Source organism: Oryza sativa, chromosome 1 (genome assembly GCF_034140825.1).
Source record: "Oryza sativa Japonica Group chromosome 1, ASM3414082v1".
NCBI lineage: Eukaryota > Viridiplantae > Streptophyta > Magnoliopsida > Poales > Poaceae > Oryza > Oryza sativa.
This window is the reverse complement of record NC_089035.1, coordinates 7,924,356-7,930,415: the sequence shown is the minus strand read 5'-3', so window position 1 is coordinate 7,930,415 and position 6,060 is coordinate 7,924,356.

The following is a 6,060-nucleotide window of genomic DNA, read 5'->3' as shown; positions in this document are numbered from 1 at the left end:
TGTCCATCGCCGATCGAACGGCTGCCAGCAAAACGGGAGCCCAATGATTAGGTCGAGATTGGGTTAGGAGACACGGCACGCAGCCGTTCCTATCCTCCTGGATCCATGGGAGAGAGAGCCAGTGAACTCATCCAGCCACCGCGCACGCATGCATATGGCTCCGTCCACCGGAGGCGTCGCGGCCAGGGAGCACAAGCGGTAGGACCATCCACCATCCACAAGACCACAACCATGAGCGCGCGACGCCGCACTCTCGTCACCTGTCACGACTCACGACCATCTCGCGCGATTTGCAGAGCGCAACGGTACTATACCTTCGTCGTCAATGGTAGTATTGAGTCGTTTGATTTTTTTTCTGCTAGTTAATTTTTTAAAAGTTTGATCAAGTTTATTAAAAAATTATAGTAGTATTTTCAACGCAAAATAAATGTATTATTAGAATATATTTAATGTTAGATTTAATGAAACTAATTTAATATTTTAGATGTTGCTAATTTTTTAATAAATTTAATCAAATTTAATAATAGAAAAGAATAAGTAGATTTATTATGAAATCGAGGGAGTATTAATTTTTAAGTTACAAATTACTCCATCTTTTTCATATTATAAATTATTTGACTTTATAGAAAAAAATTAAGATCATCTAAAATATCAAATTAGTTTCATTTAATCCAGCATTGAATATATTTTCATATGTTTGTTTTGGGATAAAAATACTAATATATTTTTCTATAAACTTATCAAAATTAGAAGAGTCAAACGACTTATAATATGAAACGGATGGAGTATTATATTTTGGGATGAAGACACTGGTGGAGAAGTGCTTTTTTAGTCCCGGTTCGTAAACCCCCTTTAGTCCCGGTTATCCAACCGGGACTACGAATCCGGGACTAAAGATCGCAATCTTTAGTCCCGGGTGAAATAACCAGGACTAAAGATCGATCTTTAGTCCCGGTTGGTAACTCCAACCGGGACTAAAGATAGAGATCAAACCCTTTGTTGTAACCTTCTCTTGCACCCTTAGGTTCTTTTTCCAATAATGCTAAAAACCAGTGAAATTCACCTCTTCTTGTTGTTTGGTTAAGGATCGAGTGTGGACTTTCGTCTTTATCAACCTGCGGCTAAGGAGAATCAAGCACCATTTAGTGGTTTGTTCTTAGACCGACTCAAGCGATTGAGAGTAAGAACAAGAAGCTACGTACGGCTATAAATAAAGATAAAATCAGTCTTGGGAAGGAAATCTCAGGTTTGGCCATGCCCATTTATGAGCAATAAATATAAGAAAGAGCATGGAGTGCATCCAAGGGTGCTACAAGGCTACAACACTTCATCGCCACCACCAGAGTTCAAAAACAAAGCTGGGGAATGCCATTGATTCAGTTCAGTATCATGGTTTCTTTTTTTATTGTATTGAAACCATTGAACAGAAAATGGGTAGAAGGATTGCGGGAAGACATTGAAGGGATCTTTAGTCCCGGTTGGAGTTACCAACCGGGACTAAAGAGGGAATAACAGCAGTATAGATGGTCCTCTTTCCTTTTTTTTCTCTTTTTTATTTTCTCCTGAATCAAGTGGCATGCATATCCCCAAATCCCAAATCAAATTAACATCCCAAATCCACATCACAAATCTTTAAGTTACTTATACACATAAATCAAATACATCGCAAATCCTAAAAAAAATTACACAAATCAAATTACATCACAAGTTCTACAAAATTCATCGCAAATACATCACAAGTTCACATCGCACACAAATCAAATACATCACAGAATCATGCAATAAATCATAAATTCTAAAAAAAAAAGAAAAAAACCACAAAGGCGCCGCTCGGCCGACCGCTGTCGCCTCCTCTCCACGCCAGCCGGCCACCGCCGCGCGGCGCCGTGCCGCCCTGCGCGCCGCCACCCGCTGCCGCGCAGGCTGCCGCCGCGTGGCCCTCCGTGCCGGCCGCCGCCCCGCGGCCCTCCGTGCCGCCGCACCGGCCGCCGCCCGCCGCCCGGCCGGCCCTCGATCTCGCTCGATCCAAAAAAAAAGAGAGGAAAGAAGAAAGAGATAAGGCAGGAGTTAGAGAGGAAGAAAGAAAGAAAGAGATAAAGTTTGTTGCGTGGACGAGAGAAGAGGATAAGTAATAGAGATTATATAGTACGTGTTGATTTTTATTCCCGGTTAGTAACACCAACCGGAACTAAAGTTAGACCGGGACTAAAGATCCTAGGCGCCTGACACGGTCTGACATGGAACCAACCGGGACTAAAGATCATCTAGTTCTATTTTGGGTCGATCGATCAAAGATGGTTTCTCCACCAGTGAGATGATACTACATTAAGTAGCAGAGGACGACGACGCGACGGTTGCGACGGCCCTGCCGTGCTGACCGACATAATGCCTCGACAAGCCACGCCTTTTCTCAATTAAGAGCCGGGAGACGGGGAGATGATACCGGTCGCGATCGAGACCGATCGATCGCCATTAAAATTGGAGCGTGCATCGCGCTCGTGCACATGGATGTGCTCGATCGATTGATCGGCCGATGCACGGTCACCGCGAGCGATGATGCAACCGGCCGCGGGTAACTGATTGACTGAGGATGCACGTCGTGTTCGATCGATCTGGTTTGTTGGCTGCTGCCAGCACAGCAGCACTAATTACTGTAGTAGTGTAGCTAACAATAGTAGCCATCATATTCTCTCTGCTTAATTTGGGTCAGTGTAGTGTGCCAGTGCGGATCCAGAAAATTTTTAGTCCCCGTCTTATCCCTATAACTGATAATAAGCCATAATGATTACTAAAAACAAAAAGTAATTTATAGATAAAACTATGTTATATGTATTCCTGTCGCTTAAAAGCCAATATAAAAATAAATCACAATAAAAAATTAAAAGCTAAATTTTAGAATTTAATTTTGGTTATATATGACTGATAAGTTCCAAAGCAAATGATAGAGTTGTACTCTATTGCCACATGCCGGTGAGCCAGATGTAATAATTCTGTATTTGCTATTTTTCCCAGGAGAGCATGCACCGAAGTGGAACACGATGCTACGAAATCCAGTGGTCCTGGATTGACATTTGCAAGATCATTCTTGCAGCTACAAGCTGGACTGATCGATCCCATTTCGTCATGCACGTAGATTTTGTTGGTTGGTGTAACAATATTTTCCTGTCACCAGGTGTTTCCACAATTAAAGTGGTCCTTGTCACTCCTTGATCATGTTGTAATACTGCTAGGGCACAGCAGCCTGCATATATGGGAAGTCGTAGATCCAGTTGCCATCAGATCATTCTTTCTGCAATGATATCACTCATCAATCCAAGTCGCAGAACAACCGGACACCGATCGGTATACGTATGTGCCATGATCATATCTTTCGATCTGACCGAGGGAAATGTCGATTGGCTAGCTGTTGGTTCCGTGGCATTTCCACGCAGCAGAGAGATGGGAGCTGGAGAGATGTCCTTGACGGTGCAATGATAAGGGATGTGTGATTTCAATCTAAGATCATGTGTTCAATACTTAACAAACACATAATTTCTTTTAAAAAAATATTTGGAGGGATGTCTCTCTTTGCAAATCATGTTACTGAAGTACTACTTACTTCATCCCAAAAAGAAGGGGGTTTGCATGTGTTCCTCCTGTTTTTGTCAGCTATAGCTAGATGCAACAATGGTCCAGTACGGATGGTTGTGGCATGATGTCAATTTTGGGGTGTGATTTGATCTTAATACACGGGATTGTTAATTTCTCAGTCACCTGAAAATTACAATAATTTTAAAATGATCTAGATTGATCCAAAATTGATACAACTACATTGCATTGTGATCTTATCTTCTCCTCCTCTCTCTCTCTCTCCCCGACGTGCTCCTGCCCAAATCAAGAGCTCACCGATGGCGGTGTTGGGACCCCCCCTATCAACCCCCCCCCCCTCCCACACACCAACACCAATCGTCCAAATCTTCTATGGTTTGCCACTTCCCTACTTAACCTTTTTGCACTTCTATCTTGACTCTAACAGTGGCACCGCCTCACCACCCGCTCATGTCCATTGCCCACCATAGATCAACCGCTACCCCCAACTTCTATTTATAGCCGTTCTCACCGCCCACTACCCATTTCCTATCCTCACCCATAAAACCCTAGTAAATACTACCATCATAGGGCTACATTGAAATGCATGAATCCAAAAACACGGGAATAGAAAAAACACAGGTTTAAAATGTTGTGGCTCATTGAATCTTACGAGAACAAAATCACATGAATTATTCAAAGTGGTGTTGTTTGTAAATCTCACAAGAAAAATACAGAAAATGAAGATTATATGTTGATTTATTGAGAGAGAATATACCGAGAGAGGAAGAGAGAAAGTACATTGAAACTTTCAAAGGAATTGTAAACATATAGTTGAACCTCTTGGTAGAAATCCTCCAAAACATGAAAGAAATCAAAGACTACTATTCAAAAGCTCTCTCAAAGGATTGTTTTTTTTTCCTGTGGATTCTATTCCTCCATATATTTTTTTTACAAAATTCCTTTAATTCAAAGGAGTTCTAAGGTTTTGGGCCCAGGCCCAAATAGTCTCCTGAATATATATTCCTTGAGTATGTTGACACACACATTCTGACCACGGAATACCATACTGAAGTACTGAACCCACTAATGATTGGCTCACAGCCTCACAAGTTAGACGTCAAAATACTGTCAGACGTCAACGTTATGCATGATATGGACCTGCTTCCGCAATGAATTGGAGATTAATTGACCCCAGATTACCTAAATAAATTGATTAAACCTTGTGTCACACTAGCATACTAGCTAGCTACCTAGCTAGCGACTACTCTTTAATCCATAATGCAAAAAATTAACAATCACCCAGATGATGATCCGTTTCTGCTAGGCTGGCAATCGACATGAACAATCATATTTAGCCCAAACAAGAAAGGCCGGTTAGATCATATGGCTTGTCAGACGTCGACGTGTCGGCACGAGGGATTAACTGCAAAGAATCAACTAATCGGCCGGAAAGTTCTTTCATATATTAACTAAACTGTTTTATATGATTAATTAATCCCTTCTTTTTCCCTCTGGATGGATCGATCACTAACTGCAAAATTAGTGAGGAAAGAGATGATGCGAGATATCCGCTAGCTAGCGTGCATATGATTGCTTAGACTTTGCTTGTTGGCGTTGTCGGGAGCATCGAGATTCGTGCACGATCATCTCGGTTAACCAGGCAGCTCCATCTGTCCATTGCACCGGCGACCTAATGATTGACCTAAGCTACTAATGGTCTAATGCCAAGCTGGCTGGCTGCTGATTCTTCGCGTCGTGTCGATCGATAGATCCAACGGCTGCTGCTTGTACTGCAAATGTGCATTTTATTTTTCGTACATGTATTATTGATCGATGTAATCATCAGGGAGAGTGCTTTTTTTATGTGGCTGTGATTAGCTGTTAATGTTGGATCAGGGAGACAAAATGATTAATCGATCGACGATGTGTGCTATAGTTGCTTCAATCCTAAGAACATGGATGTGGCTTGCCATTAGTTGAGGCTTCAAAGCGATAATTGGAGTACCTATAATTCTAGCTATAAGCAAATATGTAATGCCGGCCTCTGGTATATATGCATGTGCTGATCGAGCTTGTTTATTTTTTTTAAAAAAAAATTACACAATATAACACAGACATTTACAACGTACACACACTCGTCCGTATGAACGCACGCACGTAAACCCTACGTTTATAAGCATCTTTGAAGAGGTATACGACCTCGCTCGGCCACGTTTGTTCAACACCGCAGCTTAATTTCCCTTTTTTTATTATTTTTCTATGTCTTTTCACCTCATGATCAATGGGCCCTACACGTAAGGTTTTGGTTAAGAAATTAAACACCGATGTATCTTAGGAGTATAATTTAATTACCAGTACAGGATATGTTTCGCTTTAAAAGAGATTTTTTTATCAATGAACCTGATACTAAACACTCCTTTAAGACGGAGCTAGCTAGTAGTTTAATACTAATAATCGTTCACATTTTTTGTCAAATTAATTGGACAAAAC